Source organism: Amblyomma mixtum, chromosome 3 (assembly GCF_055824585.1).
Source record: "Amblyomma mixtum isolate Tamu chromosome 3, ASM5582458v1, whole genome shotgun sequence".
NCBI classification, from domain to species: Eukaryota; Metazoa; Arthropoda; class Arachnida; order Ixodida; family Ixodidae; genus Amblyomma; species Amblyomma mixtum.
In genome coordinates this window covers 273325137-273336603 of record NC_143014.1, presented here as the reverse complement: position 1 = coordinate 273336603, position 11467 = coordinate 273325137, and the positions used below count along the sequence as shown (strand labels likewise).

The 11467-nt window shown below is 48.0% G+C and overlaps 1 pseudogene; it reads right to left on the bottom strand.

Annotated features, from left to right (window-relative positions):
• Nucleotides 1-4890: 4890 nt before the first annotated feature.
• Nucleotides 4891-9508, bottom strand: LOC149354873 (uncharacterized; annotated as a pseudogene).
• Between the last annotated feature and the right edge of the window lie 1959 nt (nt 9509-11467).

The window sequence follows — 11467 nt, the reverse complement described above, 5'->3', positions numbered from 1 at the left end:
GTGACTGTGCAAGAGCAGTACTTATCAGTGTTATATTTTGCTCTACGCCGTTGGCAGAATTAAACGCCCCGTGAAACAGATTTGTTGTTGTTGTTGGCTTCATAAAATGGCACATACCCACGAGAGGGATTGGCCAGCGGTAGGAAACTCCGGCTAGTTTTGGTTTCAACTACTACAGCGCACCTGGCGACTGGATGGTAATTGATACTTCAAACTGAATGATTCCTGCCCACCCAAGTAGCGCGATAAGGCTTGCGGCCATGGCCGAGTGGTCTGAGCGACCGCGATATGCGGCTGTTCTCTTGGCGGTGTTCGAATCTGGCTCCGGGATGAAGTTCTTTGTGCTAGATACCTTTGTCGTGACAACGATACGATGCTCTAGTTGTCTTCCCTCCGGCCGCCATGGGGGTTATTGGCGCTGACATTTGGTGGGCAATGGTGTGTATGGAAGTTTCCTACACCTGGATTGGCCATGACAATTGGCAGTGACTACCATATTCGCAAATGCATGCAGCAAACATAAGATGATATCATAAGTTTGAGCAACTCAGTTTCCATGACACAGGTGGTTGAGGGTGGTTAGGAGTAGTGAAAAAGAGAAACAGATATAAGAGCAAAAAAAGAGGGCCAAAAGGGGCATTACGAAAGCCTATGGTGATAGACGTTTTGATTCTAGACAAAAATTTTGAACGGCGGAGCAAACATTCCAATTGGTATGTTCGAGCATAGAAATGCCAAGGGATACAACAACCGCATTAGACAGGCACAAACCGTTACTGGAAAGGAACTTCTAACAGTCGCCTCCTTAGCGATGAGTAGCGACGACCATAGAGAAGAAAGTGCTCTACTGTTTCGGGCTCGGCACAATACAGACACATTGGGGTGATCACAAGGGCAGGTCAGTAGAGGTAAAAATTTAGTTGCGGCACAGGCCAACGTAGACACATGAAGGAAACTTCAAGTTTGCGATGTCACCAAGTTTTAAGGCAGGTTCACACTGATGAGTCGCAAACGTCGCACGACCGATTTCGTGAAATAGGCTACGGTTTTCGAAGTACTGGGAAAGCGGAGAGGGAGCGTAGAAAATCGATTTAAACCTGTCACGCGACCTTCGTGACTCACCAGTGTGAATCCGCCTTTACTCCTCCAAGGGAACAGGAGGTGCTGCAAATCCTCCAAAGAAGTATAAGTGCTGATGCACTAAATTCTCTCATTAAAGTGTACGTACAAAACCGTGCTGCCTTAATGAACGCACAGGTTGGAAGGGGGTCCACGATTGGACCACTCAGGGCTGCTTAGATAAAGCATCAGCTGATTCATTTAAATGAAGGCTCCTGCGTCCTATGACCCAAACAAACCGAACTGATTGGACATGTGGAGGGATCAGGAATTGGAGTATTCAAAATGGCTGCAATTCAGTAGATGTGGATAGGAAAGTGCATAAAGATAATGAGTCCGTAATTATTATTACCGCTGAAAAGCAACTGGGTATCTCAAGCAGAGCGAGAACCACTGCCAGAAACTCAGCCAAAAAAATGAGGGTAAAATCTCGAAGACAAGAAAAAAAGACCAGCCAAGGAATTGAAAGAAACCCCCCCCCCCCCCCCCTTACCTTTTCTTCACGGACCGAGGCGTCAGTCGGTTGCAGTTGCAACATGTGAACAGGAGGTCATCAAGTAGTCTTGCAGCATATTATTTAACAAAGGAAAATGCATTATTTTGGCATTGCGTGGATGAATATAATTGAAGGTGACATCTACAACTGAGGTGATGGACTACAATAGAACAATTTCAGGTATTCACACATTTAGTGGCCCAGGCAAGGATTCAACCAAACAGATTTGGGGAGCTTGAAAACGAGACCGTCCAGCATCCAAGAACTCTGCTGGCTGACCAAAGACAATCAACTGGGACACATGCTGCTCCGAATCGCACAACTTTAAGAAGGTGTACCGTCAGCAGGCGAAACCTTGCGGTAAGAGATGGCACCCACACTTCAAGATACAAAACAGTGTTGACCACACATTAGGGAGTCCCAAACTGAGATGCAGTGCTTCTCGCTCTAAGAGCAGAAGAGGGCGCATTTGGTATGCAGCTGCTCCAGAAAACAGAACGCAGCCAAATTATAAGATAGGGCAGATATACATTTTATCAATCATCAGAAGAGTATGTCTGCGCATACCGCAGCGGGGGCTACTCAGCCTGCGCAGCAGACCAACAACCCGCAGACCTGATCTATACGTGTCCGCCAAGAAAGAGAGAGATGTCATATGTTACCTCGAGACACTTTACAAAACATACTTGAGGAAACAGATCTGTCTGAAACGGAAGGTTCTGTTTTTTATTTCGCACACTTGCCAAAAAGGCATAATTTGGGTTAGCTGTATACTATAGGAAATCATGTAAGGCATTTTTGTGCAGGAAGCGGAGAAGGCTCCTGGTCTTTTTTTTGTTGGTCAGTCACTTGGGAGAAATCCTCCTCCCTTGTCACCGTTACTCCCACTTCCTGTACAATCCATGTCCTTGAAGCCCTTGCCCCTGCACAAGTCCACAGAAGGTGGCGAACATTCGCCCCTGCAGCCGGTGTGGAGCACGTCGGGCACGTGGTGGGTCCTGCGTCTTCTTAAGAGCCCCATCGGCACCAGACCGATGGGGTAAGGGCCATCCCAGCCCTTATCCTTCAAAGGGATACCTCCTCCAATATTGACAAATAAGGAGGGAAGGGGAAAGTGCATGGAAGAATGAGGACATATGTACTTTTCCTTGAAGAGGATGCTAAGATGGGGAGAGTGGAGCGGGTGTCAAAAGGAAGCCTGGTGAGGGATGCATTAGTGTTTGGAACTTAGTGTGTAAGGTTGTCACTTTTCTCTGCTCAGCGTTTTCATCATCGTTTTGTGTCCTGTGTATCTGGATGCGTATCTTTGTTTTCTTATTGAGTGCATGGGTCTCCTGAGTTGCACATAGTGTATTTGTCACTCTCTTCAGTTGTTTTATGGCGGCTAAAGAGTCTGTATAGATATGGACCTCTGTTATTTATGACCGCCATAGCATCACAGATTGCATATAAGCAGGTCCAGGTGGTCTGATACATATTCATAATGTACGTTTAGCTCTGTGTGTCGGGCTAGTGGCTGCTGTTCTACCGCCCCCTATTCTATAACTGAGGCGTCCATATATGCAATACATGTTCCCGGGCATACGTCAGCCAGAGGTCGATGTCTTGGCTTCTCTTTATGATGAAGGTTAGTCGTTTTGTTTGTCGTAATTGTTGTGGATTTCCATGGAGGGGGGTCAGCCATTGTAGGCATGTGCACTGTCACCGCATTGTACAAGGATGCTATGGGCATAGTGTACTTCGTTTCAGATTTCTTTTTGCCTCTCACTGATCAATTAATTCTGTGAGTGTATTCAGTCATGCAAATTCCTGGAGAATCTGGATGTAAGTAGGTTTTGGTAAGATCGTGACGGTGCACACTGCATTCATATTTATTGTTTCTGACTCCGCCCACTGTCGCCTCATCAGGCGTTGGAGCCGGGCCTGGTAGAGAATCCTCGGCTGAAGCAACAACTGTACAAGACATCTTGCCATCTGCGTTTGGGCTCCTCGCCCCTAGACGAAATGCATTTGATCATGTTTAAGAAAGTCACTGCTGCTTTTTCATCCTATGGAGCCATTGTGTTCCTTTGCCAGATTTATGAATGTCTAAGCTAAAGACTATCAACTCATCTACCTCTTGTAATGACTGATTTCCAACTTTTGGATACACTCTTTTAGTTGTCAATTGCTTTCTTCCATTCTTGTTTTCAACATGAAGGTGAGACGCGGATTCGAGCACGCTCTTCATGAGTATACTGCATAGTTAACGGTGGTCCAGGGCTGATGCACGTGAGGACATCGCAGCCCTGCGGGGTTTCACACAGGCGCTATATTTGGTTTATTGCCCTGTGTTGACATGCCAACGGACAGGTTTATTCCAGCCAGGCGAATACCGGCATGAGCATGAGACACGTGCCAGCCGCAGCGAGCCTCGCGCAAGCACACGCAGCAGCGCAGCCAAGCTAACCAGCCTAGCCACTGCATGTGGCTACTGCCTACAACATCTCCCCTGACAAAAAAAATAACTCTTGGGAGGATTGATGCAGCGTCCACACCTGGTGTGCTGGTGAGAGACGTCAGCTCAGGTTTTTTGTGAACCTTCTGGAGAAACTGAAGTCCCAGGGAGTGTTAGTGCCTTGTCTTCATGTATTTATTTATTTATTTATTTAGAACATACTGCAGGCCTACAGTAGGCCCAAGCAGGAGGGGCGAATACATAATATATGCAAAAAAGAACAGGTTTAGCTTGTGGGCATCATGTATGTCGCCATATAGAGGTTCCTCGTATACAATGTCTTGGTTGTCTCTCTCTCCTTCCGCAGGCTTGAGAAAAGGGTTAAGACAGGTTCGATTTCGCCGTATAGTGCCCTTCCCAGTGTCAACTATATATGATCTAGGCTCGCTTGTGGGCATCACCACGTTCCCTTTTCGCTTTTCATCTCCTTGCAGAAGGGTCGGAAGTTGCCGTACACCATGTCGTCTATCGTAGCCTATGCGCTGCTGTTTGCGGTATTGGGTTTCAAAATTCCAGAGTTTAGTGGCGTCTGGCAAATGGGGAACAAGCCTTCCGGAAGTCGAAGGAATCTGTCCACAACCGCCTCCCCATCAATAGTTCAGAGGGGCTGCAGCCATTTCTCAGTGGATTTGACGTGTAGGACAAGAGGGTCAGGTACAGGTCTTGGGTCTTCTTCATTGAAGTTTTGATGATTTTCATTGCAGCCTCAGCAAGTCCGTTGCTCTGAGGGTAGTGTGGGCTTGATGTGACGTGTTTGAACCCGTATTCTTGAGCAAACTTAGCGAAGCAAGAGGACGAGAACTGCGGACCATTATCGGAGACCCCCACCTCTGGAATGCCATGTGGGGTGAAAATTGATTTGCTATGATTGATCACTGTACAAGATGACAGCTTCTCTACATGAGTCAGTTCCGGCTATCTGGAGTAATAATCAGTCATGATTAACCACCAGTGGCTAATGAAGAAGAACAGGTCCATTGCAACTCTCTCCCATGGTCTTGAAGGAAACTCGGTGGTTTGAAGGGGTATTTTTCGGTTGCTGGACGTCTTGACACATTCTGGACAATGTTTTATGGTGGTTGCAATGTCTTTGGCCACTGTAGGCCACCAAACAGAGTCCTTACCGCGAGCCTGGGTCTTCATGACGCCGAAGTGACCTTCGTGCAAAAGGCGCAAAATTTCTTTCTTGCACATGAGTGGGACAACCACAAAGGCAGCGTAGAGTAGCAGATCGTCCTCTATGGTGAGCTGTTGACGACACTAGTAAAAGGATCTCACTTCAAGGGGTAAATCTCGATGAGAAAGCCAATCTTTTGTGCAGAGTTCTCAGAGATACAAGCACACGCGATCTGATTTTTGGAATTCTTTCAGCCACTCAAGGCAGTGCTGCTTGATGAGAAGGGTTGTCCTCACGCAGCGCAAAAAGCCTTGATGCTACTTTCTAGCTCTATGTCGCCAGTCTCCTGCAGAGGCGCTCTGGAAAGTGTATCGGCCGCAATCAGTTCTTTCCCAGGTACATATACCTCTTCGTATTGGTACCTCATCATTCGCATTTTAAGTCTTTGTAGCCGCAGTGTAAGGTCATCAAGACTTTTTGACATAAAGATAGGTACCAACGGCTTGTGGTCTGTTTCGATTGTGAATTGCTTGCCGACCAGGTAGTCACTGAATTTTCCGCAAGCCCAAACCAAGGCAACAGCCTCTTTCTCTATTTGTGCATTGCGTTTCTCCATGTCAGATAGAAGTCGGGAGGCATAAGCGATGACTGAAAACTTGCCACTGGTCTGTTTCTGTCGAATCACTGCCTCCAGTTCAAAGGAAGCAGAGTCTGTACTGACCACCGTCTCCTTAGCAGGATTGTAGAAGCCTAGCACTAGGCGAGATGAAAGTAGCTGCTTCCATTTGTCGAACGCTTCCTGTTGAGGAACGTCCCAAACGAATTCCTGCTTTTTAGACAGCAAACAAGTAAGCGGCTGGAGCAAGTCCACAAGGTTGGGTACAAAGTGGGAAAGATATGTAGCCATTCCGAGCAGCCTTTGCAACTTGCTTCTATTAGTGGAATTGGCCATTTTTAAGATGGCTTCAACCTTTTTTTCATCGGGTTTGATCCCATGCTGGCCAAGCTTGCGACGTAGGATAGTGAGCTGGTCGAGGTGAAACAGCCACTTGTTCTCGTTTAGCATGGCACCTGCCTCAGTTAATAGTTGAAAAACGGTGCGAAGTGTCTCATTGTGCTCTGTTTCGTCTGAGCCCGAGATAAGGATGTCATCCATATGATATACAACTCTGTTGACATCTTCCACAATGTTTCACATCTGCTTCTGGAAGTGCTCGGGAGCGGACGCGATGCCAAATGGAATCCTGTTGAAGCAAAACCTCCCGAATGGCGTGAAGGTAGCAAGCATCTTGCTATCTTCACTGAGTGATATCTGCCAGAACCCTGAATTGGCATTGAGCTTCGAAAACACCTTGACCCCGTGAAGCAGCCGGAGTGTATGCTTGACGGACGGAATCAGATGCCACTCTCTCGGGATGTAACGGTTGAGTTCAGTGAAGTCCATGCAGATTCTAACATCACCGTTCAGTTTTTGGACTACCACCATAGGTGCACACTATTCAGTCAGCTCATCAACAGGTGAAATGACGCCAATATTTTCCATTAGCTGCAGTTCAAGCCTTGTTTTCTTGTACAGCAGAATTGGTATGCGGCGAGGGGAGCTCAGAGCAAATGGTTTCGCACCTTCACGCAGGCGAATGTGGTGTTCTCTTAGTAGCTTCCCAAGGCCTTGAAACAATGAAGGAAATTCGTCTCTTGGGCTCACCTTCTTTGCGACAGTGCTGACGAAGGTTAGCACCTGCAAGTCTTTGCTGGCGGGCTTGCCGAGTAAGGGAGTGTGGACATCTTCCAGCATGTCGACGCCTTGGAGCGTTTCACGTCCACGGTAGGTGAGTTGAAGACACACTACGCTCTTAGCTGCGAGAGGTCTCTGATCAGGACCGTAGAACTGCCAAGGAGCACACCACAATGGAAGCCGATGTCGGAGCATGCTGAAAGTCGTAGGTGGGAGGACAGATTCATAGACGCCTGTGTCGATCTTGAATTTGACAGGTTGGCCTTGCACGAGGACGGTTGTCTCCCATGTCGATGTATCGAATTGAGAGACGGCTCCGAGAAATCCACCTTCGCTGTTGGGTCCTGATGCTTCAACAATGTCAACCCGGCGTGACATGCAGACAGACGTGTAGTAGCCCTTCTTCTGGCAGCCCTTGCATACCTGTGTCCGTGCTGGGCATAGTGAACGTGGGTGCCATTCTTTTCCACACGAACAACCCAATGTCAGAATGCTGTCAGCAGGACGCGGATGTGGGCTTGATTCAAATGCTCTCGGCCGTCGTTGACATGAGCAGTGTTCGTGGGATGCCCAACTTGCTGTCTGCCTGATGCAACTTTGTTGACGGTTAACGTTTCGGGGTGAAGCTCCACTTGCTCCTGACGTACGCTTTCGACCTGCCTGATAAACTCAAGTGCCTTCTGAAGGTAAGATCAGCATCAAGTTGCAGTCTTGCTGACAATTTCTAGTCTTGAATGCCAACGACCAGTCTGTCTTGAACCAGTTTCTGTCGGAGGGTGCCATACTCACAATGGCTCGAAAGTGTGTGAAGTGCAGTTACGAAGTCTTCCACGGATTCGCCGTCATTTTGGACCCTCGTGTTGAAGTGAGCCCATTACACTCGCTGCGTGATGCGCCGCGGTATGAAGTAGCTGTCGAACTGCTTCAAGACGACTTCTAAGTTCTGGGCGTTCTCTCCAGAGAGTTTGAAGGTTCCGAAGACGTCCTCGGCCTGGTCGCCCATGAAGTAAAGGAGCCCGTCGACTTGGTGTGACCCTGACTTGTGGCAGAGACTGGAAGCCCTTCCTCCATTTCGGCCAGTCGGCAGGAGTCATGAGGCAGACAGCCTCGGGTGGTTGATTGACGAAGGACGCCATGTTCTGGCCGCGTAGTCCAGGCCATAGACGCTGCTGTGACGTGTGCCATCGTAGATGGGTATCCAAGTGAAAGGACGCAGCCCCAGCTGGGCTTACCATGGGAATTGCGTTACTTCTGACACCATGTTCAGATGCCAACAGGACAGGTTTATTCCAGCCAGGCGAATACCGGCACGAGCACGACACACGTGCCAGCCGCAGCAAGCCTCGTGCACAGCAGTGCAGCCAAGCTAACCGGCCTAGCTACTGCATGTGGCTAATGCCTACAACACTCTGCACGTCTAATAGTTTACCGAGCGTGTTGTGTGTGTCGAAAGAAAGAAGTGCAGTCAGCTAGGATTATCTACCACTTCGCGACTCATTTGTAGGAGGGCATCATGGGTAGAGAATTCCCCCGAAAGACGTATTAACGCGACAGTGTTAAGGGTCCTGTTCAGCTGAAAATCCGGCTTCTTGGCGGCAAGGGCGTGAGCGAAAAATCTCCAGAGAAATCCACATATGTGACCTTGTGACGTCATCACAACCTGTCCACCGTGGCAGGAGGCAACCAAGACCAGCGTGTGAACAAGAAATTCACGATTCACAAGAGCACATAGAAATTAATTACTGGTCGCGAGAGGTTGCTTGGGAAATGCAACCTAGGTCTCAAAAATTGGCTGTGGTTTAGCTCTGGTTAAACCTGGAGTGACCCGATAGCTACAGTTGGCCGAGTGGAACTCGCTGAGTCGAACTGCAAAGTCAGTCCTTCGCTGCTGCGTTTCGCTGGGCATTCCTTCTTCACCTTCGTCCCTGGACGTGGATTCACAGTTATTCCATAAATTCCTTCCCTCAAATTCATTTTCTTCATTATGGCCCCTCTGTTTCTTCTTTCACTCGTACTTCGTCCCTTCCTCTACAAACGGATGACGGGTGTCCACCGAGGTATGCGTGACAGTTAGTGCGCAATTTCCTTTCCTCAAATACAATTTTCATTTTCTTCATTAAGGCTCCTCTTTCTGTCACTCCCACTTCCTCCCTTCCTGTACGGTGCGGTTCAGGTGTCCACCGAGATGACAGAGAATTACTGCATCATTAATTAGCGAACTACAGGTCATGAATACGCTTAGGCTTCACTGTGGTTAAGCGATGTAATGCTACTGATGATTTACTTGGGTAATCTCTGACGTCATCAAATGGATGATGGGTATCCACCGAGATATGCGAGACAGTTACTGCACAATTTCCTTACCACAAATAAAATTTTCATTTTCTTCATTACGGCCCCTCTTTGTTCTTTCACTTCCACTTCCTGTACGGTGCGGTCCGGGTGTCCACCACGGCGGTTGTTAGGCAACCACTCAAGGTAGATGCGACCACGGCCGAGGTGCAACCACGGCGAAAGTGCGACCATGCTGAAGAGGCGAAGCGGTTGGCATAGAGCTATCGCTACAAAAACCCCACTGGTGGCTGTGCTTGCAACAGCCACCAGTGGGGTTTTTGTAGCGATAGCTCTATGCCAACCGCTTCGCCCCCACTGGTGGCTGTGCTTGCAACAGCCACCAGCCAGGGCAGCTTAAGCACTGCACCACTGCGCCAGGAGTGATGTGAGGACTCCCACCGATCTATGGATGTAAAGTAGAGAATGACCAATTCTGCATATATGTGGGCATTAACCCATTAACGCTCTTGCATTATCCCCTCCAGTTTTCACATGCGTGGTAGGACGTCGTGCTCAGGCAGCAATTGCGCCATACGTTTGTTGATTACGCATTTCATGAACTTGCCGACGTACGATGTGAGAAAGTGGGCCACAGGTTGTCGAGGGACAGCGGCTTGCATGGCTTTGGAATGAGCGTGACGGTCACTTGTTTCCTGTCCGGTGGCCCACACCTTGTTCATGTGTAGCGTGAGGGCTGCGAGCTCAGTGTCGATTCATTTCGGAGGAGTTGGTACTGTACTCCATCTGCAACTCACTGGACTCAGTGGACCTCCACTCTTTCAGCCAAAAAGCCGCCACATTGCGACGGACAGTATCTGCTTATCTACTACCTCCATGCCTTTGAGAAAGCAGCTGTATGCACCTAAAAGCGTGAAGCAAGTACGCAGCTGCCAGGGCTCCATAACGACTACAGACATTTTATGAAGTATACTCTAAACACGAAAGGAATGAAAAGAGAGTAAGCTGTTCTCTAGCGCATTTAGGGGCAGGGTATGCTGCCCAATCCCTGGGGTAGATTTACATCTCTAAAAATATGAAATACGGTTGGCAACGGAAACAAATTTCTTCTTCAAAACAGGCAAATTTCTAGCACTTTCAATAATTTTAACCGAGGTTTCAATCTCATCAATTTGCTAACCTCAGGTGCTGCGTTTAAAAGCTTCCTGCCATTGCTAAATGCATCAAATTATATTATTTGCAATGGAAATATACCTTCCTTGCAAAGAGTAAACATTTCGTATATTTAGTGATCGAAATCTACTCCATAACTTGGGCAACATACCTTGCTCCTAAAAAGAAGCGTGTTAAAGGACAGCTTACTTTTTTTTACTCCCATAGAGGCTTATTCATGTTTACAGTGTATTTTGCTCGTATCACATGACCACTCGCCAAACTTGCAAGGCAAATAAACCATGGAAGCTGAATGCCGGAGCGCCTTCAAACGCAAAGGAGCACTTAAAACTCCTCAGCAGTGGTGCGGTTCTTCAATCTCGGTCTCCGTATTGAAGTCTACACTTGCGGATATCGAATCGGCAGAGTCCTTGAATACAATGATGACGAAGAAAAGCACGTCGTCAGTTACGCCAGCTGCCACCTAAGGCCAAAAGGAACTACATCACCACTGAACGTGAATGCCCCGCTGCAATATTCACGGCCAGGCAATTCCGGGTGTATCCGAGATACCATTTACAGTCGCCCACGGACAGGTAAGCTTCACATGGTCCATGACAACAAAAATCCCAAGCAGACGCCTTTCACGATGGAGTTTACTTCTTGATGAGTTCGACATCAGCCTCAAACATCGGCCAGGCAGCAAGAACTTCAAAGCATGCACTCTTTCCCGCCTTCCATATGACGCCGCTTTGACGTCCAAAGAAACGCTGCTGCTCATTGATAACACGCAAAGGGAGAGGGCAGACAAAATCTATGAGCATTACGACTCCCTAAAACAAATTACTGTGCACATCAAAAGTTGAAAACCGTGGAGGGGCTGGGCCAGATGAGAATCTGTCTCACAGCAAAATCCTTCAACCTACAGGATGGATCCGAAAAACCACAGCCGAGCCTCTGAAGAGGACAAACATTGCCATAAAATTCGGCCGTCTTGTCACAACTTAGGGCACGGCATGAGAACATTAAAAAAAAAAACTTCAACAATGCTACTTCTGG